The sequence below is a fragment of the Ornithorhynchus anatinus genome, chromosome 8, assembly GCF_004115215.2.
Source record: "Ornithorhynchus anatinus isolate Pmale09 chromosome 8, mOrnAna1.pri.v4, whole genome shotgun sequence".
Lineage (NCBI taxonomy): Eukaryota > Metazoa > Chordata > Mammalia > Monotremata > Ornithorhynchidae > Ornithorhynchus > Ornithorhynchus anatinus.
The window spans coordinates 45810212-45834064 of NC_041735.1; the positions used below are offsets into that span (position 1 = coordinate 45810212).

The window sequence follows — 23853 nt, forward strand, 5'->3', positions numbered from 1 at the left end:
TCTTATCTGAATAGTATAAATGGCCACCACTACTCCATTTGTGTCCACTTCCAAAGTACTAAATACCCTTGTGTAGATCAGGCCTTATATATGAGACAGGAGAGAATAATAATGATAATTGTGGAATTTGTTAAGCACTTTCTCTGCATTAAGCACTGTAGTAAGCGCTGGAGTACATACAAGATAATCAGGTCCCACATGGGCCTCACAGTCTAAGTAGGAGAGATCAGGTATTAAATCCCCATTTTATGGATGAGGGATCTGAGCCACAGAGCAGTTTAAATGACTTGCCTAAGATCACACAGCACACAAGTGGTGGAATACATGTCTACTCCGTGCGGGTGAATCTCTGGACAGGTGTTTAAGTGGAACTCCCAGTCTCACTTATCCCAAGCCTCTTCCTAAAATCAAGAGTTTCTAGTCAGGGCTGGAAATACCTAAAATGGTGTCTTCTTGACCTGTTAGCCTCATAACACCTGTCCCTCGGAGGCCCTATCCTCCCTAAAACCTTGCCCTCCTTCTACCCTTCCTCTCACACTGAAGAGTAGGCCCCCAAGCCTGATCATGGATCAGTATCCAGGTTACCGAAATTCATCAGCCAAACTTCTGATTTCATATTTTTGCTTCCTAGTCCAATACAGTGGGCATCATTCCTGTGCCTCATGAAAAAATACCATTGCAGTTTGCTTTTTAGTTCCCATTTTATAGAACTCCCAGGGGGAAGAGAGGGTTTTTCAACCAGATCCTAAACATCCCAGTCCCCTCCCCAGAGCTAAATGTTATTGTGGGTTACTGTTTTTCTTCTTTCAACTGATTCTCACAATGCTTCACTTGAGCAAAATTTCCTTGTTAGCTTTCTGGAACCAATAAATCATCATCTGAATAAACTACTTATTGCCAAAAACAGATCTCACAGCCCTCTGAAGGCTGGGAACTCAGTAGCCTCCATAGTAGGTAATAATAATAATAACATTAGTATGTGTTGAGTGCTCACTATGTGCCAAGCACTCTGCCACTTGTCAGCTGTGTGACTGTGGGCAAGTCATTTAACTTCTCTGTACCTCAGTTATCTCATCTGTAAAATGGGGATTAACTGTGAGCCTCAAATGGGATGACATGATTACCCTGTATCTCCCCCAGTGGTTAGAACAGTGCTCTGCACATAGTAAGCGCTTAACAAATACCAACACTATTATTGTTACTATTATTGAGTGCTGGGGTAAATACAAAATAATCTGGTCCCACATGGGGCTCACAGGAAGAAGAACAGGTATTGACTCCCCATCTGCAGATGAGGGAACCGAGGCCGAGAGAAATTTAGTGATTTGCCCATAGTCGCATAGCAGACAAGTGGTGGAATTGGGAATAAAACCCAGGTCCTCTGATTCCCAGATTCATGCTCTTTCCACTAGGCCATGCTGCTTCTCAGTAGTTCTCAAAGAAATATTGGGATGGCTGGAAACTCACACTAACACTTTAACATAGGAAAAAAATGAAATAGAATGTAAATGTTAATCACATTAAGAAAATGAAAAAGTCAAATCAATTGGTAGTATCTGTCAAGTTCCTGAGTGTAAAGGACTGTCTCCGGTACTTGAATGCATTCAATAGAAGCAACACACAGATTCCCTGCCCTTAAGGAGCTCATAATCTAATGGACGAGAGACAAAAATAATTTACAAATAGCAGGAGGATATAGCAGAAAGCATTCCAGCTAAAACAAGAGGAAATAGCAAAATAGGCAATTGACTATTTCAAATGAAAACCCAAATAATTATATACATATGCAAATATGAGCTGAGGAGAGAAATGAAATACATATGTGCTCAATGAGGTCGGTTGGGTGGGCTTGTCTAGGGTATTGTGAATTATTTGGGGAAGATTTCTTAGAGGAGGTGGGATTTTAGAAGGGCATTAAATTTATGGTCTTGTGGATTTGTCAAATGACATGCCAGAATCGGAAGGGATTTTTAATTTTTTAGATCTTGCAGCTATTTCAAAACAACAGATTACCACTTCTGAAGTGCTTCAGTGGTAATTCTTTCCCATGAATGCAATAGTACGGAAAACCAAAATTTTATTGAAAACACTGGCCTGTCAATGGATAAGTGCCTTAGTTTATTTTCTATTGTGTGCATTCATTCTAGTCTTTTTCTTTCATCAAGATGAACATTTAATTAGTTGAAAAAGGAAGCACTTCCTATACATTTTAAATAGAAAAAAAAACTGTGCAAATTGAGTCAGTTCTGCACCTACCACATTGTTTAAAGTTACAAAAGGGAATAAAGACAACATAGCATCTCCAAGGCTTCCTTGTTTTGCCATTTTTTTGCCCCTTTCTGAACAGAAGGACTCAAATAATAAGGTAACCATTACAAACAAGATGATAAAAGGAAGGTTCCTTATTTCTGAAACAGACCTCTCTTATCCCTTCCAAAATTCACAATAATACATATGTAGAAATACATCTGGATGGGCCTCCTTTTTCATTTAAATGAACAAGAATTACATAGTTCCTATAAAGACAGGTCTGTAATTCACTGAACTTTATTTTTTCATAATGAACCATTTTGATCAGAACGACAGGAAACTTGAATGACGACAAAACCACTTCAAAAGTTTAGCACAAGCTACCAAAATCAGCGTGGAAAAGAATCAATTTATGGGAAGCAGCTCGACATCTAAATGACCAGGTTTAACTTGAGCACACTCATTTCACTACATAGATATTAGGATAAGGGATGCTATGAAGCAGGTGTGAAATATTTTAATCAGCCAATCTGAGGTGGAAATTTCACAAATGCAATTGAACAAAGTTTGATATTTGTGCTAGATATTTGTGATATTTGTGCTATAAAATTCTGATGAAAGAATTAGGTGTGAAACAGGGAGGCCAGTAATTTTTAAAAATATAATTAGGGTAGTTACTACCTCCAAGCCTTCTGTCTATTATTTAAATTTACATTATAAGTAGAAAATTGTGTAATGAGAAATCAATTGAGCATATTTTCAAAGTGGATTTGTCATATAAACTACAGTTTAAACACAAATAAATATAGGTATGGATAAAAATAGCTTGCCTGTAACAACTGTTGCAAGTATAGCAGTGCCATTTTGAATATGGTGAAATACCAATAAACTGGATTGCCAAATTCAGCTGTTAGTTGGACCCCTGCTCCTCCAGCATTTATTTATATATCCACAGTTCAGAATGAATAAAGCTATGACATGGTGATCATCCTTTGGATTCTTTGATCTATGTCTGTTTCATCAGATAAAGTCAAATGATCAAGAAATGGCTGGCACAGTGACTAAGTAACTGTAGTAGCTTTATCTTCACACATTCGAAGGTTTTCTAACACAGACAACTTTCAATTAATCAGGAGATTATCCAATTTGTGAATGAGTCAGGTCTCTTGCTTCTCTTCCTTTTTCTTCATCCTGCCTACCTTCTGGCTATTCCATTGCTCATTAGCATCCCAAAAATCACTGAGAAGAAGGAGGAAATGAAACTCAAACCGATTTATTTTATGCCTCGTTAGCTGTGGTAAAATGTTTTTTTGGAGATGAAATGAGAACTCTCAGATTAAAAGAGATTTTTGGATTAACAATGGCTTTCAGAGGATACAGTCCTCTAGACTGTAAACTCATTATGGGTAAGGAATGTGTCCGCTAATTCTGTTGTACTGTGCTGTCCCAAGAGTTTAGTACAGTGCTCTGCACATAGTAAGTGCTCAATAAATACTATCGATTGGTTGAATGTTATGCTCTCCTAGTCTTCTAGTCATGGTTAACTGAGATTTGATAAAAAAACAAAAAACCCCAAAGCTGCTTGTCCTGAAAAAAGAACCAATCATTTCAAGAAAGCAAGCTCAAAGAAACTTCTCCAAATTCTATACAACAGAAAACTAGCTGCTGAACCTTTCAAAGGAAATGTTTCTGATTTGTTGCTGAATCTTAATGACTTGAAGAAAACACAACATTTCTAAAAGACATCACTATTAGGGAGAGATTTTAAATGAGGACTTTGCTTACACTTCTACATTATGCTATTTCAATCTTGCTGCCATTGATGAACTCTGAATATAGCTGGATAAAAATACTTTGTTAAATTAAATATAGGCTGATTAACAGTAATAATAATAATAATAGTACTCATTAAGTGCTTACTATGTGCCAAGCACTGGGGTAGATACAACTTAATTAGGTTAGACACTGTCCCTGTCCCAGATGGGGCTCGCACTCTTAATCCCCGTTTTAGAGATGAAGCAACTGAGGCCCAGAGAAGTTTAGTGACTTGCCCGAGGTATCATAGCAAGCATGTGGCAGAGCTGTATTAGAACCCAGGTCCTTCTGACTCCCAGGGCCCTGCTCTATCCACCTAGCTATCTATCCTGCTTTTTCTTAGAATTTAGGCAAAGCACAATTACACACAAAAAGAACTTGGTTATTTAAAAAATTACTTTTTAGTGACTCAGTGTTACCATAGCTTCAATAATGAGTTAGTCTTTTCTTGTCTTTTGTGAATCAGTAATGAGCCAGTCCTTCGGCTAGCTGTTTTCAAGGGAAAAGTATCACGGCCCCAAAGCCCTGACTAATCCACCCTGACCACATAACCTCATCTTTGGCTCTAGAACTCTTATCTACCTCCTTTGAACTCCTATGGTATTAAATAGCAGACTTGGAAATAGCCATATTCCAACTGTGCAATTGCTTTCCATCCCCTCTCAGGGTCACACCTGGAGAGTTTCCAGTACTCTACTAGTCTCGGCTACGGGAGGGAGAGTCAAGCAGAGGCCTACCGATTCCATTCCTAGCTTGGCCAGTGGCTTGCGAATGGAAGGCAATCTGCTACAAGTCAAAATTCACCCAGATTGGGCAGCAGCGGCATGGGAGAGAATCGAGAGCAGATATCGTGTTTACTGCACGGAAGGCGACAGTGGCAAACCACTTCGATTGCAGATAGAGAGCAGGGCGTTCTGGGAGAGATGTGTCCGTGATGTGGCTATGGGTCGGAAACAACTCACCGGCATAAGACAAGACAATTGCTTTTCATATATTTAATTTCCTCCTAAAATTCCAATAGGATGCAACATTCATCGTGATTTCCTGCCCTGAGCCTTGGATCAGTGTTAACAGAATTAACAGAATTAACAGAACAGTGTTAACGGATAATGGGGATTAAGACTGTGAGCCTCACGTGGGACAACCTGATTAGCCTGTATCTTCCCCAGCGCTTAGAACAGTGCTTGGCACATAGTAAGCGCTTAACAAATACCAACATCATTATTATTATTACAGGACTGTGTTTCACATAATGCAATGTGATGAAAGTAATTTTTCTATCTGAAAATCTTTGGCTATCGGTGGCAAGCAAACTATTAAGAGCAAAACAGGTAGCCGGTCCCAACTCTTTGGTAAGGATGCTCTCAACTAATGCTGGGGAATATTGCAAAAGCTCCATGTGTGCCAACATTTTTGTGGCTCTTGCAAATAAAGCACAAAGAATAAGTTCCTCACGCCCAGGAACAGAGACCATACAGGAGTAGGGAATTCCAAGCTGAACATGAAATCCATGGAACTAACTCATTGTGTATAGTGAATTGGCCATCAGACTGACCAACTGATACCGAGTCATTAGATACATTTATGGTGGTGGGAGAGTTACACCATCTCCAAAACTCCGTGGTATTTATCGAGCACTTATTGTGTGCACATTATACTCGGATGCAGAAACGATCTAGAAATTTTATCTCAGTGAACCAAGAATGCAACCCGACCTGCATTTTCAAACCCCAACCAAGGCCTCCTGGCAACTAGGAAACTCTAACGATGAAAATCAGGGAGACTGAAAGTTTGGTATGCACCAACATGATAGATGGATTCTCACCCAGGCCTTGAGATACCCTAGTGGCTCACTGGAGTATGTCAGGAAGTAGTTCCTTTAGGGGTTGTTCAGTTTGCTTTCATTATACCTACACTAGTACTTAGTATAATGCCTGGCACATAATAAGCACAATTATGATTATTATGATCGGGCAGATCCTGGATCTTGGGGTGGACTCCAAAAAGTTATAGAACCATTCACTATATACTCCCAGTGGGCCTAATTCTATTCCTCTGTCACTCTAATATCTTGGACACTTAGTACACATTCTTCCTCTCTAGCAAACCCTTCCCCAACGTACTTAGAAAAAAACTTTTAGTTTTACTTATACACACACACACACGCACACACACTTTGATGGCACAGATGCTATGCTTCGCTTTGGTAAGAAAGATGGCATCCAAGAGCCATGAAGAGTGTCAGGGCCAGCTTTAGACATTTGCCCGCATTAAGATAGGAAAAAAATCGCCACCTCCTCCCTTGGTTCCGGATATCGGTCACCCAGACCCTTGGGATGTGGCATGCACTTTGCCAAGCCTATGGTATACTGAAATGAGGCTGTATGACATTCCACTGAGTTTCTAGTGGGGCGTGGCTGACGCCCCTCCTTTCTCCGGAGCCAGTGCATTCCTCCCCCAGATCTCGGTTAAACCTGGTGCCGTTTCTGAGTTGCAGGACTGCTGATCCTTGGATGTTTCCAATTTTCCACCGCTGCCATTCTACTGCCCCTTGACAGAGCGCCCTGAGGCCCCCGACTCTCTTGCTTACCATCTAAAGCTGACCTTGAATGGGGCTTGCAAAAGAGATTTTTTCAGTTGGAAAGTAAAACACTAGTGCAAATTATCATCAGATAAACCACTCAAATTTAAGAGCCTGCCCAGTAGGTCGGAGGCCACGGCAAAGGAGAAGCACAAAGACATTATCCAGAACAACTGATTTTTGCTGCCACTTAGCATTTCTACACATTCCACTCAGCCCTGGCTAAGCTTGAATGTCAAACTGCAGGCAGAAAGGCATTTTTTTATGGTTAGGTTATAATCTGCTAAAAAAATAAACACAATAAGGAAAGTGCTGACACATCCTTAACTACAAAGACATGAATTGGAACTGCGTTGTTAAAATAACGTAAACAAACTATGTTCCAAATTATAAGCTAGGATGCCAAACAGACTGGTCTAAATTACAAAACATTTCAGGGTGAAGAAGAAAATTCAGCACGCTTCACAGGCAACACAGTAGACCATATTTGTAGCAGGTGACCTGCTGTAGCTTGGTTTGACATGCCTATGATTTTTCCATTTGACATTTTATTGCTTCTGAGCACCCAGGAAAAAAAAAAGATACATGGAGAAGTTACTCACCCTGCACAAACTTTCCAGATGACTAATGAAATACAGACTCATTATTTTCATCACCTTACTTCTAATTTCCCTTTCGTTGAGCATGCTCCCACCCTGCCAGGGGTTGTCTTGTGTTTTCAGGTGACGTACCTTTGGGCCTTACCAGGACTAGATTTGTGTTCTGTACTGTGCTTAGAGCATTGTGTTGCTTAGTAGCAACAAAAAATGATAATCATAACAATGATAATGACAACAGGATTAACCACTGGGTTAATTGTGTATTTATTTGATTTATTTTAAGTGTTTCTCTTTGCTGAGAATTTCACGTCGAGGTAAAAGAGTTACGACTGGGACTGCGTGGTGTAAAAAGTGGGTTTACAAAACGATGAGTTCTGTTCTCTTTCGGACCTGAGAAGTTCACTGGGTGGAGCTTGTTTACTCTCCAGGACCATTTAGTGTCTTATTGCTACCCTGCACTAAATGGTTCCCTCTCTGTTGACTGACTGAAACAAATCATCCTTGTGAAATGAGGAGGAGCAAGTGCTTTGCTACTGCTCTTGAACGTTTATATCTGGGCCATAGTCTCAATGGGAAAGGACGGTATTATTCCCTCCACGTTCTCTGGAAACTCATGACACTTGCTGATCAAGCCTGCAAGCCTTGAAACCTTCCTTAATAGGAATTGAAATTACAATAATAATTAATCATCATACTCCTTCTCATCAACAAATAGTCCAGAAATTGGGTCAAGCACATCGCCTCCCAGTTTCTTCAATTAAAGCATGTGTTGAATCATCACCCTCCATCCCCTAACCCTCACTGTCCAGATGAAGAGCTGTCCAGAGGTAGAGGAAGCCTGCATTTTCAATAGACTGTAAGCTCATTGTGAAAAGGAAACATGTCTATCAACTCTGCTATATTGTACTCTCCCAAGTGCTTAGTACAGTGCTCTGCATACAGTAAATGCTCAATAAATATGATTGATGGATTAGAATAATAATGTTGGTGTGGGGAATACTTTAGCCTTTGGACTAGGGAAAGAAAGCTCTCAAGAAGTAGTGAGGAGCCTGAAAATCTTTCAGCAGTCATGTACTCAGCTTTGGTTATTTCCATTGTTCCCAGTTTATTATTTTTGTTATATTTACCCTGGTATTTTTTTGCCTGTGTGTCTTTCATCGGTTCCTCTTCTGAGAACTGTGACTCCCCTATGGCCAGGGACTGTGTCAGAAACAATAAACTTGTAGCTTTCCCCACTGCTTAGTATTCCACTTTGCAGAAAATAAGAACAAGTATAATAAATTCAACTAATAAAAAAATAGCCATTTTTAATGGTATTGGTTAAATACTTACTATGTTCATTCATTCAATAGTATTTATTGAGCGCTTACTATGTGCAGAGCACTGTACTAAGCGCTTGGAATGAACAAGTAGGCAACAGATAGACAGTCCCTGCCGTTTGATGGGCTTACAGTTTAATCGGGGGAGACAGACAAGAACAATGGCAATAAATAGAGTCAAGGGGAAGAACATCTCGTAAAAACAATGGCATCTAAATAGAATCAAGGCGATGTACATTTCATTAACAAAATAAATAGGGTAATGAAAATATATACAGTTGAGCAGACGAGTACAGTGCTGAGGGGATGGGAAGGGAGAGGGGGAGGAGCAGAGGGAAATGGGGGGAACACTGGGGTATATACAAACTAATTATGTTGGACACAGTCCATGTCTCACAAAGGGCTCACAGTCTTAATCCCCATTTTACAGATAAGGTGACTGAGGCACAGAAGTTAAGTGATTTGCCCAAGGTCACAGAGCAGATGAGTGGCAGAGCCACGATTAGAACCCAGGTCCTTCTGACTCTCAGGCCCAGGCTCTATCCCACTAGGCCACACTTCTTCTCAACCATCATGCAGATAGGTCACCTTGAGAGAAATAACAGATCTGGAAGAGTTAAATGAACTGTAACTCTAGGCTTCTACCGATGCCTATATCTTTAGATGGCGATTTGGAGTATTCCCAATGAACCTAAGAAGGTTTTGATGAATCTTCTCCGGTGTTGCTATAAAATCATTCTCTAAGAGATTCTCAGAGGTGGGGAACCTTAATACTTGTAAAATATTGGTAAGGAAATTTTGTTCCCCTGAAGGGCTTGTCTCAGAGCCTGCATCACTCTTTTGTACTTTACCTTGCTGATCTCCTACGACAATCCAACCCATACACTTGGTTCGTCTAACACCCACCTACACAGTGTACCTCTATCTCATCTAGCTCAACGCCGCTGACCCCTTGCTCACCTCCTCCCTCTGGCCTGGAATTCCCTCCCCCTTCGTATCTGATAGACCTCTACTCTCCCGATCTTCAAAGCCTAATATATATCTCCTGCAAGAAAGGCTACAGATTTATGTGCATAGGAAACGCAGAAGGGAGAGCAAATATGGGAAATGAGGGCTTTAGCCAAGCCTTTCCTATGCACATAAATCTGTACCCCTTAAGTACATGATATTGCCCCAGCCCCACAGCACTTAGGTGTATATTCCTCTACTATCCGAAATTTAACTCTCCATTTCTTCTCTCCGAAATTTAACTTAATGTCTGCCTCTCCATCTAGACTGTAAACTCCTTGTGGGCAGGGATCACATTTATCAACTTTTATTGTTCTCTCCCAAGCGGTTAGTACATAAGCGCTGAGTAAATATTATTGATTGATTATGATCAACCCACATTCCTATAATGAAGGTGACATTCCATTATGAATCTGGAGGTGAGGAGGAAATATGGGACCAGGATCTTTGCAGTCGCCACTGGATAAAAGTAAATCACAAATGTTAAAGGAGGAAGAGTCCTAAGAAGGAGATAACCCAACCCTGTCCCAAAGAAGGATTGGGACTTTTCACAGCCTGGGCAACGCCTGCTGGTGTTTGTGGCATCAGGTTGAGGAAAATGAGCCAGATTTTAAAAGCTTGGATTATTTTCTTGGTCATGAATCAGGGCATAAGAACACTTCTGTGCTGTTGTTGTTGCTGCTGCTTTTGTTATTATGCTGGTAGCATATCCCAAACTGTCAGGTGTGAAGCAGATTGGAGTGGCTGCCAAACACAGCCTCGCAAGGTGTAAGCGCAGTGAGCTCAGTTCTTGAGAAGCAGAGGAAACTCCCAAATGACTCTGTGAAGTGGGAAATAGGCTGCTTTTCTTAACAGGAGTTTGAAGGAAAGAAGACACATGGCTTGGAAAGGAGCCATGAGGAGAGGTGAGGAAATGGCTTGGGTGTTGGTTGGCAGAGAAGTGGGAGACTTATGCAGTGTACAGTAAGCAGGTTTGCACGCCTGACAGTGCATGAATAGGGTTATAATGAAAACAAGGGAAGTCAGTTAAGAAGGGTGAGCTAGTTGGAGAACCAGTCAATCAATCAGTGGTATTTATTAAGTGTGTCCTGGGTGCAGAGCACTGTACTTAACATTTGGGAGACTCCAGTACAACAGTGTTGGTAGGCATGATCCTTGCCCTCAAGGATTGTACAGCCATATTTTAAATCCCATAATTTGTGGATTTTATTTGATATAGTGCTATAGTGCTACAGTAGGTTTCCAAGAAAGGATATTAAAGAAATAAATCATACAATGGTATTTATTGAGCCTTTACAATGTGCAAAGCAGCATGGCTCAGTGGAAAGAGCCTGGGCTTCAGAGTCAGAGGTCATGGGTTCGACTCCTGGCTCTGCCACTTGTCAGCTGTGTGACTGTGGGCAAGTCACTTAACTTCTCTGTGCCTCAGTTCCCTCATCTGTAAAATGGTGATTAACTGTGAGCCTCACGTGGGACAACCTGATTACCCTATATCTACCCCAGCGCTTAGAACAGTGCTCTGCACATAGTAAGTGCTTAACAAATACCAACATTATTATTATTATCATTATTATTATTAAGCATTTGGGAGAGTTGGCACATTCCATTCTTTCATTCATTCAATAGTATTTATTGAGTGCTTACTATGTGCAGAGCACTGTACTAAGTGCTTGGAATGTACAATTCTGCAGGAGATAGAGACAATCCCTGCCCATTGATGGGCTTACAGTCTAATCGGGGGAGATAGACAAAAACAATAGCAATAAATAAAATCAAGGGGATGTACACCTCATTAATAAAATAAATTTTTAACAAAATAAATAGGGTAATAAAATATATACAAATGAGCAAATGAGCACAGTGCTGAGGGGAGGGGAAGGGAGAGGAGGAGGAGCAGTGGGAAAGGGGGAAAAGGGGCTTAGCTGGGGAGAGGTGAAGGGGGGGCAGAGAGGCAGCAGAGGAAGCAGAGGGAAAAGGGGAAGCTCAGTCTGGGAAGGCCTCTTGGAGGAGGTGAGCTCTCAGTAGGGCTTTGAAGAGGGGAAGAGAGTTAGTTTAGCGGAGGGGAGGAGGGAGTCTAGATGGAGAGATAAACATGAACATAAATTAATTTGCAGATATGAACATAAGTACTATGGGGGGGAAATAAACAAAATCATATTCTTGAACTATTCTAATTGACTCTGAATCCAAGAAGCTAATAAATTAATCAATCAATGATATTTACTGAGTGCTTAATATATGCAGAACACTGTACTAAGCACTTGGGAAAGTACACTACAGCAAAATCGATAGAATCCCTGCCTAAATAGAGTTTGCAGTCTATAGGGGGAAAGAGACATTACAATAGATTAGGGATAGGGAAAGTGATTTAAAATTCACGTAATTCCATCCCTGAACATAAAAAGCTGTTGATACCTAGAAAGAGCTAGGGTGGGGTAGGTGAGGCAATTGTGAAAATGATTATTGACTTCAAATTTAGGAGAACATTCCTCAACCAATATCATAATAACTACCTCGTAATACCCCAAATAATAAACGTTGAAAGTTTATCAGGTTCAATCCTGAAAACGTGATCTCAAAGAATAAAATTCAAAATTGACACCAAGGCATTTTTAAAAATATTTGAAAATACAGCACATATTTCCTCATCATCATCATAATAATAATTGTGGTACTTATTAAGCAACTACTATGAACCAAGCACTAAAGTAGATGCAACACAATCAGATTGGACACTGTCCCTGTCCCATATGATGAATACAGACTGAGGGGAAAGAAGAACACGCATTTAATCCCTGTTTTATAGATGAGGGACTTAAGGCACAGAAGAGGTAAGTGACTTGCCTAAGGTCACAGCAGGCAAGTGGCAGAGCTGGGATTAGAACCTGAGTCTCCTGAATCCAATCCTTGTGCTCTTTCCACTAGGCCAAGCTACTTCTCTGTCATAGACCAAAGAATGTCGGCAAAAGTATTTTAAAATACATTAGTTTATATATGTGTCCATGTTCTGAGGGGAATAAACAGAAACCAGGTCAAATTTGAGGCTCTACAAAATTCAACAGCTCTATTTGGATCTTGTTTTTACTTGACTACTATACATTTGGGAATGGGATCATCACTAAAGGAGATCATTCATGTCCGATTCTGTTCATAACAGATTCAAAGAAATAACTGAGTCATTCTCTGGAAATAATTTATCCACACACCCATGTGTTTCTTAAAACATCCTTAATTAGGATTCAGATATGAATGAGGTATTATCTTTCTACACCAAACCCGAGTTTGAAAGAAATCAAGAATAATCATTCAACCCTTTCTCTAACCTGCTTATATAAGGAATCATGAGGAGTTATTTCTGCACATTAAAAGGTTCTTTTCTGAGCCTTTAACCTGAGGAGAAGTTGGCAAAACTTCCTGTGATCCCTTCAATGAATACATACAGAAGGTTAAATGGAAAATTCAGTGCCCAGTCCTTCAGTTCACTAATAAGTTATTTATAAAGTTCTTTACTAGAGCTTTTGCAATATACCCAGGGAAACAGGGGATATACTGTCGGAACCAGAAAAATACTGCAACAATAAATTGCTCAAAGTACATATTTTGTTGAAAAATAATATAATATTTTTCATGACAATTTGATTGATCTGGAGCCTAAACTTTCTTCCTGCAGAAACTGAGAACCAAAAGTCAAGGAACAGTCAGTTTATATTCAGAACACTGCATGTAATATCCATGGAAATAAACTTATATACTCAGAAACCTTCAAATCAATATGAAACTGTCAACTTCATGATATTTAGTCAGTAAAAGATTTCAGGATAATATAGTATGTCTATAAGGAATCTATTTTCCATCAAGTTTCCCAGTGCTTAATGATGATTCTTTTTGTTTCCTATTTAAATGTAGTATTTGTGACTAACTAATAAGACTGTGAGCCCATTATTGGGCAGGGATTGTCTCTATGTGTTGCCAAATTGTACATCCCAAGTGCTTAGTACAGTGCTTTGCACATAGTAAGCACTCAATAAATACTATTGAATGAATAAATGAAGACAAAAGACATCAATTCCAAAGAAATGAACAAAGTTTAATCGGTGAATCATAGTAAACAATAATATTAAAACATTTCATTTAGACAAAGTAAATTAAACTCTACTACAGTGCTAAAACTTATTCTATTTAAATGGTTTCCCTCAACATTTCAGCTCATCAGATCAGAAACATTCAGAAAAAGGTTTTCTAAAATCAAAATCAGAATGAAGAAAGAGAACTAAGTATATTGTTATGTAATATTTTTATCCAATTTCTGAATACAGGTTTCATAAAATGTGAAAAGCAGGAAGAATTAGTTATACTGTTAAAATACATGCTTAGTAGAGTGCTCTGCACACAGTAAGCGCTCAATAAATGATTGTTTTCAGAGATCTGTGGAACTCGAATCTCAACATTTCCAAGGATTTATTTCACGAGGGGAAAAATCTGAGTCTGTAACTTAACAATCAATGGTACTTATTGAGTGCTTAGGATACTATTGTTAAATGGGAAACAGAAAAGGAATGATCACTAAGTACAGGGAAACCTGATGGTAAGTAGATTCCTTGTGGTCTTACCATATTATCCTGATTGTAGTGCACTGAACTAACAGTAATATACTTGCATTGATCGGCCTATAAAATGTGAAAAGGAATACCTGCCACTGATTTATTTCTCAAGGATGTCATCAGCAGGAGCAGCTTAACCTGCTAGGACCTACACGATGTCATTATTTTGCTATATAATTTTTACTCATTCCCACTGGTTCAACTTGCCCTTCCTTAAGTTTAGAGAACAAAAAAAAATACATCAATTAAAATTAGATTTATGGTGATGTCATACATGGAGGGGGAGGAGAGAGGATTGATGGGGAGAGGGAGATGAGAAGGGAAAAGGGGACAGGGTGGGCACCAATCTATCATCCTTCCGCTAAGGATTCTGATCAAAAAGACTAGCATTACTTTCTACACTCATATGGGGATGAGAAAAGTGATCTCCCTTTACCTCTTTAGTGATATACAAGCAAAACTTTGGACGACAGTCAGCAACAGAAATCAATTCCATGAGAATGGAAAAGCAAACACATGAGTAACTGACCCTGCAGCATATGACCTGTGCACATTAGGTTTATTTACTAGTGTACAGGTCTACAGAAGAGCCCTCATTTCTAAGCAATTTACTGGAAAAAAAATTATTGCCTGTCTCTCCCACTACCCAGGACAAAGCCAAGGTATGCTGAGCCAACTTTCATATTTCATTGTGGATAATGACCAAAGATTGAATAGCAGAGATCAAAAACACTCTCATGTGCTCAACAGAGTTCTTCCTTTGGGCTTAAAAGAAAAGCCATGCATCGCTGAGTGATTATTTTAATGATTTGTAGTGTACAAATGTCATCCTCCGTGACCTGACCCAAATTTTACTGCCATATCATTCCTTTCTAACAGCAATATAAGTTTCCTGCTTTTTGCCCTCTTAAGAAACTAGTAAAAGCAGGGGATACTTAAAGTAATGGAACGAGGTGGTTCAAGATGGAAAATAATGCAGAATAATAATCTAGATAATGATAATGATATTTGTTAAGAGCTTACTATGGGTCTAGCACTGGGGTAGATACAAGATAATGAGGTCCTACATGGGGCTCACAGTCTAAATAGGAGTAGTATTGAATCCCCATTTTGCAGTTCAGGGAACTGGAGCTCAGATAATTTAAGTGACTTGTCCAAGGTCACACAGCAGGTAACTGGCAGAGCTGAGAGTAAAACACAGGTCCTCTTGATTTCTAGGTCTGTGCCCCTTCTACTAGACCACACTGTTTCATACTAGAATAGACAGAGGCAGAGACTTTGAGTGTAATTTTAATAGTTGAGGGAAGAACCAAGAAAAAGGAAGTCAGAATCTGGGATATTCAGCAATAGTTGCAGTAGGAGTAATAATAATAATAATACAGTAACACTTATCGAATGTCAGTTTGGTTTGGTGCACTGTAATAGAGGCTTGGGAAGTCCAGAATTATGAAGTGATAAGTTCCCGGGCCACAACAAGATTATACTTTAATTAGAGCTTCTCGGTGGCATTTAAGTGGTCTCAGATGTCATACTTTAAATTTATAACTGCCCTCAAGCAAACTGTACTAGTTCATGGGTTTTATAAACAGGATGTGCTAGTGAGCAGAAATACTATTTCTCTCAAATGCAGAGTTAAAAAAGACACTACATGGTCAAATCTCAAGTTTTCAACTTTTTTTTAGAAAAATCAAATATTTCATTAAAATATAAAAATTAATATGATTTTATTTACTCATATTTATCTTTCACAGTATCAATATATTTAGCATTAATTTCTTAATATGATTTTTTTTGGTGGGAAAACCTTCCAATTCTAACAAGCCTCTCTTCAGAGGAGATTCTGGCCTACTTACTAGTAAATGGTTTTAAACTAAGGTGACCACCATTTCAACGAAGTTGGACAACACCATTCTAGAGAACTGTTTTCTAGCCAGTGTGTACTAACACATGGCACTTGACTCTGGAACATGTGCAATATGCTGTGAGAATTTATGAGTGCCGCTTTTTTGACTTCACTCAGTATCAATTAATGGAATTGATTGAGCACTGACTTTGTGCTGAGCATGGTACTAAGTGTTTGGAGAGTCCAATCAATAGAATCGGTAGATGCTTTCCCTGCCCACAATGATCTTACAGTCTAAAGGATATGCAGAAGCACCGTCAAACTGGGAGCAAACATGCTCATGCATGCCCTGAACTGGGGACTGCGGAGCAAAATCAAAATACAGCCACAACTCTCAAGGAATGAATGCAGTAGAGGTGGTCAGCTCACAGACTACTTGACAATGGGTTGGATTTGCTCCCATCATCGGCACCTGGCCTTCGGTGCAGGGAGGACAGATGTAGCTGTCTTACATCCCTCTTGCAAACCCTGGGATCAGAAGTGGGAAAAGTTTTTGCCCTGTAGTGGAAGTGAAAGGACAGGAGAGGTAGTAGCTGATGCAACTATTCAAAATAGAACAGTTCAGCTGGATTAATGCTGGGCTGGTTAGCATTTTTCAGTCTTCTCCTCCCTGAGTGTTACTGAATACCACTCCTCCTATCATTGCCTTGGTGGAAAATGGAGGGAATCAGGCTTTCTTGGAACTCTGCTGGAAACTGGGAAGATGAAGGTTATACAGGAGGCAGGATACTCTCAACTACTTTGCTCCCCTTACCTTACCTAGCTGCTTTCCTACTACAACCCAGCCCACACACTTGGCTCCTTTAATGCCAACCTGCTCCCACTACCTTGATCTCATCTATCTGACCTCTTGTCCACGTCCTGCTCTGTCTGAAACTCTCTCCCTCTTCGTATCTGACAGATGATCATTCTCTCTATCTTCAAAATCTTATTCAAAGCACACCTCCTCCAAGAGTCCTCTCCCAAATAATCCCTCATTGCCTCTTCCCCCACTCCCTTCACATCATCCTTGAATTTGAATTTTCACGTCTTATCCTCCCCTCCCTCGGCCCCACAGCACTTATGTAGATATCCTCAATTTATTTAGTTATATTAATATCTAGACTTCCTAGACTATAAGATAGTTGTGATCAGGGAACGTGTCTACCCATTTTGTTATACTGCTCTCCTCCAAGTCCTAAGTACAGTGCTCTGCACAAAGTAAGCACTCAATCAATACAACTGATTGATTGAGACACTCCCTTTGAGAACAACAACAAAAAGAAAAAAAAAGGTCCAGCTATCAGGGGTCTTGATTTTGAGGGCTAGTGGCAAGCATGGGATTTAGGAGTCCTGCTTTCTAGTCCAATTCTGCCACCAACCTGCTGTGGCCTTGGGGCATGTCATAATCTTTCTGTGCTTCTTTTTCCCTTTCTGTAAAATGGGAATAGTAATACCTGCCTTTCTCTCTCCCACAGTAAGATTTTGAGGTGATGAAATGAGAAAAGTAATGTAAAAAAAGTGCTTTGGGAAAATTCAATGTTATTCAGTGGGATGGATTCAAACATAGGGAAGTGAAGAGTGGTTCACAAAAGTGCTTAAGCTCATTTTTCATTTTGGGTAAGTCCCTAAGCATACAACTGGACCTCACCCCCATATGTCAGAAAAAAAGAATTGCCCTCCTGGAGCCATTCATCCTGGAGGGTCAACTCCTCCTGAGTCATCAGACTTCCTCCAGCTTTTACTTCCCTGGGAACCAATGATTTCTACAGAGGAGGAGAGAGAAAGTCTGCTCAGAAAAAGAAAAGAAGGCAAGGAACTTGCAGCAAAAGGATATACGATTTTATAGTTAGTTTGCATACTGTTGAGTCAGGGTCCTTTTTAAAACATTAAAATTGTGTTCGTTTGTTACTTAACAGGGGTGATAATCTTCGTGATGAAACTGTGTCCTAAGTGAAGATTCAAATGGATTATTGAGAACTCCGCCTATTTCTACTTCAAGTATGCAGTGATTAATTGAGTGCCAAGAATGGTCAACCTTGCAAAAAGACGACTTTAGTTTGACTGAAGGAAGCAAAATTATTTGTTCAAAATGGAAGAAAGTTGATCAAGTCTGTGCTCATCATCAGGCTGAACACTAAGTAGAAAAAATAGCATTGGGTTCTCACCTTCTGTGCAAATTTGCACGAATGACCCTCAAGGTACATTTGATTAATTAAACTCTTTTTCACTTACCGTTGATAACATATTTTCAAGCACAGCCAAAATAGCTAGGAATAGAACTGGACATTCACTGTCTTCCCATCACCCCATTAATGAGATTTAGGAATATCCTGGCTATTGTACACTGGATGACCTCAGCTCTTTACAAATTTAATGTAAAAGCCCTTCAGTTTCCCTCAGATACTCAACAATGCAACACACCTGCTATAGTTAATTTTGTCCAGCTGGCTATAAAACAGGAGTTGAGAGACAGGATTAATTATATAACTGAAAAGGAAATTGAGGTAGTAAATAGAAATTAGGTTAAGCATATTAAAAGCCTGTTTTTATTAAGTGGGCCAATACATAATGTGAAACACTCATTTTAAACAGTGTTGCTGATTGCTGCAGTCACTTATAACTAGACAGGACCCCCGGGACAGAAATCAACCAGAAGGGACAATTTTGTTCTGGCTGCGAAAGGAAAAGTTGCTTCCATTAACATGTCCTTTCCATCATTAGTTTCCTTTATTCTATGTAGTGGACTGATAAGCTTTATTATTCTGGGTTGCAAAGACCTACATAAAAGAATCCTGACACTAATATCACAGAGATCTTTACATTCACTTTTAATTTAGTATGAACAGTTCTCTAAGGCACAATGTAATAGTAATATAATTGCAAACAGTGAGAAAAAATGCCTATGGTCTTCTGAATTGTACCCAAATTATTTAATGCTTATTTAATAATATATCAATACAATGGATATTCACCTACAGGATATTGCAAATTGCTCTGTATATAAAAACATTGATAAATTATTTTCTTGAGGATTACCCATTAATTATGGGGATTCTGTCACATTTTTCTAAGCAAAATCCTTCTAAATTGAATCATAAGCTTCTGACCCAAATCACGTTCTAGGGTCACCCCCCACGGTATGAGCTACATAGATAGATACCCTTACATTGGCATTTAATTTAAGGCAAATGCACCCAACAGTTCACCCCTGCTGGATTTTTCTCATCTTTAATGGAAATATGAAACATTTGGAAAAGCCTGAGATTAAAGTAAAAGCCCTCAAATGGACTCCCATTATCTAGAAAATTAAATTATCCAAATTTGTCAAGAATATGATCTGGACAGTTACATAGCACAGGTCTGTAAATACCACTGTAAAAAGATTAGAAAACAGAGGAAATTCCAGTTCCTATAAGTGATAACTAAAAATAAGGTGTTAAATGAGAACAAAAGCAGGTTGGGGGTGGAGGTGAGGGAGTGTGTCCTAAACTCAATCCCTGCAGTTATCAGGGACTTTAAAACATGAGAAGTAGCACAGTGTAATGGATAGAGCAAGGGCCTGGGAGTCAGAAGGTCATGGGTTCTAATTCTACTCTGCCATTGGTCTGCTCTGTGACCTTGGGTAAGTCACTTCATTTCTCTGAGCCTCAGTTACCTCATCTGTAAAATGGGGATTAAGACTGTGAGCCCCATGTGGGACAGGGACTTAGTTCAACCCCATTTGCTTGTATTCACCCCAGCATTTAGTATAGTGCCTAGAACAAACCATAATAATAATGGTAATTATTATTATTGTATAAATGATAGTAGTTACAGCTTTTCACCTCTAAACTATACAAGTAACTAAATACTGTTGGTTGCACTTTACAATCTTATAATTTTATTTCACCTTATTATCTGGTGATACAAAAATGTAATCATAGATGATTAAAGGTTGGAAAAAATTCAGTTATTCAAAATAGTCACTTGCGTAAACTGACTGTGCTTCTGGATAGTTTAATTTGAATATACTAAGGAAAATACTGTGGCTACTGTTACATGAGGCAAAATTCACACATTTCTAAAAACAGACCTTCAAACCTGATGTTCTTTATCACCAAGAGGTACTTTTCCTTTTATAGTCCAACAGAATTGGGATTTGGCTCAAGACCACTTATCTGGTCATGGTCATGCAGCTACGGTTTTCAGTGACACTGTGTCCTTGTGCTTATTTCCTTGGGAGTCTTTTCCAATGATGGTTCCTGCTTGAGGACTCAGAGACATTGTGCTGTTCCTGAATTGTCACCAGCCCGCCTGGACCCAAGATTGCCTTCAGCTTCCCCTATCTTCTATTAACAGGGCAAATTTTCCCAGCCTCATATTGTCAAATATCTAAGGCCAGTCTGATCTTGTGCCTCCCCTGGATTCATGATTCCAGAAACATTACTTTGTTTGATTGGCACTCAGCATGCTTGACACGGGATACAATTTGACTTATGTAGATTTGGACCACAAAAGAAATTTTCCACTTCAAAAATCTTTTCCAAAAATGTCTTCTGTCTCACGCAAACCTAGCCGAGTGCAACCTTTACTGGGCTTTGACTAGGTGAGAGAAAGGACTGAAAGGAGCATAGGTACATACGCTATGTACTTCTCTGTTTGTATTGCTTCTCATAAACAAGACTGAAGTTCATGATTCCCCAACACTCAGGGATTTAGCAACTCAAAATTGCATGGGAGCATGGTTTTGATATAGTTATTTACTTTGCAAAGCTTTGGAACACTCCTCTTCCTCCTCGGAAAATTAAGGAATATGCTCTGGGGTCTGATTGGGTTTTATTTTCACTGGAATGCACACCATTGAGAAGAGCTATTCAATGTACAGGTGAATAAGCCCAGATTCATTCCACTATAGAGGGGATAGTCGATATTTACAACTAACGTGCCATTTATATGTCAATTCAAGGGTTAAGAGGACTAACTGACCCAGTGGCCTTTGGAAGTGGAGGTTAACAACATGACTTCAACCCCATGGAACTGTGACCCTTCTCTCTATGCCATGTGCACATTATCAGACTGTCTACACACAATGTCCTGTCCCTGAACCTTATTCTAGGATGCCAGGTGTCAGTTACTGGGATTGGGAGGAAGGAGGGGATGCGAAATATATGCAGAATTTAGGAGTCTTCACTAGAAGGACCTGGGGACAAAACCAGTCTTGGCCCTACTTCCTCTCTCTCATTCTCAGCCAGCTGAATAGGAGTGGGCTGAGGAAGAAGGAAGGAACAAGACAGAGGCCTCACTGGGGCAAGCTGCAGCAGGAACAGAGTTGCTGAAGCTTCATCAGTAGAACCCTCCCTTTCCCTGAGCAATCACATTCTGCACACATTCTCAAAGTAGAAAAGGGCACCCGGGCCCCTATTAATCCTGCCATGACCTCTATCATCTCCAGGGACTTTTCTATAGAGAAAGAAAGAGTGAATCATGGGAAATGATGAAATTCATGACAAGAACAAACTTCTCATACTTTTGGGTTCATCTTCCTTCCACAGAAAAGCAAAGGAGGAGTTTTCAAAAGAACTCCCTGACTTTCTGTATTACTTAATAGAAAAATCTATATTTTTCTTTTTTTTTAAAAAAAAAAGCTTCTACAGATCAAAGATAGGCTGGTCCTCCATCAGCCCTTTTCTTGTTGGTAGGGTATGTCAAGTATAAATCCTTCCAACTTCACATTCCCGAAGGCAGAGTTCATTCTCAAGCACTATCTGACTCCACAAAACATAGCTTCCATTCTAAATGCCTTTTCCAAATCCCCAAAGCATAAGTAGGCAGTGTGGAGGTCTGACCCGAGGCTGTTCAATAGTAAAGGAATAGTAAGACAGTGAGCAAATTGGTGCTTTGCTGTCTCAGATAATGCAGTTGAAGAGGTGTTGGGTGGCTTTTTTTTTGCCTTTACTACTTGAAAAATCTTCTGTTGTTAATACCCTGGAAAAATTCTTAAACCCTCAGCACAAAAGAGTGTTCTTAAACAAAAATTAATTACAGTACAGCAATACAAACAGTACCATCTTGAATAATCCTCTTCCAATGCACAGTACAATTTTTAAAAAAGAATAAACTCTGATAAGAATCCCTGACCCAGGATATCAGAAGACTAGGTAGTTGTGGCAGAAAATATTTTAATGTTTACTAGCCCCTAAAAATGTTTGAGGCTTTCCTCCTATTTCCTTTGAACCAGACAGCTAACTGCCTAAACTCAGGTTCTGCTGATGTTTACCTTCACATAATCTCTGAAATCTCATTTCTACTGGAGGGTGGAAGGGAAATGATTCTCGGCCAAGGTGCAGAGATGTCATTACACAAGCTACTCCTTTCAAAGAGCTAAAGCAAATGATGTGTTTCCATGAAAAAGCATTTCTCTTATTTATGCTAGAGCTCCTGGACCTAAAAGTGGAAATAAATCAGTAAAATAAAAGTACTGTTGCATTTGATTCCAATTGATATAGATGTGACTTAATATTCATATGATTTATAACATAAACCCTATGATAGACACAATATTTTCCTAGTAACAAGAGCTAAATAATAATGAAAAAGGAATCTTATCCCACTGAAGACAGCAGAAGACTCAAAAGCAGATTATAAAGAGTTTAGTAACTGCTGACAGGGCTATATTTATAAAGTTCAACCCTAGGATTTTTGTTTTTAATGACTTTAATAGCTTTTCTACAGCTTCCCTCCTCCTCCCTATTCCTGTTTCTGGAAATCTTTAAGCAGTACTGAAATAGAAATTAACATAATAGATTTATTTAGTTTTTACAGGGATTTATCTTGGGCTGGACCATTTGCTGTTATGCAAGTGGAACTCCTACTGACTTCAATAAGAGTTTTGTTCCTGAACAGAGTTTGATCCTGAACGCCTGAGAGAACAAATGTCAAAATGGATTAGTTCTCTGTTAAGCTACCACTTGCACTTGTGAAGAGCCTTTCTTTATATTGGCTTCATTAAAATTCATCTAGTTCAGGAGTAAGGGAGCTGTGAATAATTAGGAAACAGTCAACTCTTGATTATTCAAGGCAGGGGGATCCAGGGTTTTTCAACAGTGGGCCACATGACCAGAAATCTATATGTGTGTGGGCCACATGAATTTTTTCTTGATAACAGTGAGAGAAGCAGTGTGGTCTAGAGGAAAGAGCACAGGCCCAGAAGTCAGAGGACCTGGGTTCTAATCCTGGCTCCACCACATGGCTGTTGTGTACCTTGGGCAAGTCACTTAACTTCTCTGTGCCTCAGTTCCATCATCTGTAAAATGGGAATTAAGACTGTGAGTCCCATGTGAGCCTCTTGCAACTACTCCAGAGCTTAAAACAGTGCTTGGTGCATAGTATGGGCTTAATAAATACCACAATTATATAGCTATTCAAGAATATGGATTTTTTTGCCATCGCAAAAAAGTTTTTAAAAAAGCTTAATCATTTTTGTTAGTTCAAATGTGGGCAGTGTCTAGCCTAGTACTGATCATTGATCAATCTTGATCAAGTTGATAAGAATTTTGGAATTTGACAGAACTATTCTGGAGAACTGTGGAGTATATTCAGTCCTGGCATATTTCAATTCTGATTAGGTCCTACTGGCCTAGTAAGTAGTTCATTTGCATTAGTTGATAGGTAAAAAAAGAATTGGCTCAAAAATCTCAGGCAGGGCATACTTGCAGTCCAGTGGCCTGCATTCTGCTCATGGGTTGTGTTTAGATGCTCCTGATTCAAAAGGGGATATATTGTACTTTCCCAAGCATTTAATATAGTGCTCTGCAGA

General features: G+C 39.4%; 1 protein-coding gene and 1 non-coding gene across 15 annotated transcripts in view; one reads left to right on the forward strand and one right to left on the reverse strand.

Annotated features, from left to right (window-relative positions):
• The window catches only part of THRB (thyroid hormone receptor beta), a 303177-nt gene that overhangs the window by 153256 nt on the left and 126068 nt on the right, over positions 1 to 23853 (reverse strand). The gene's annotated exons all lie outside the window — the stretch shown is intronic.
• Positions 4722 to 4859, forward strand: LOC114814129. Its single transcript, XR_003761866.1, has one exon. It is a non-coding gene; the product is annotated as a small nucleolar RNA SNORA7 (small nucleolar RNA).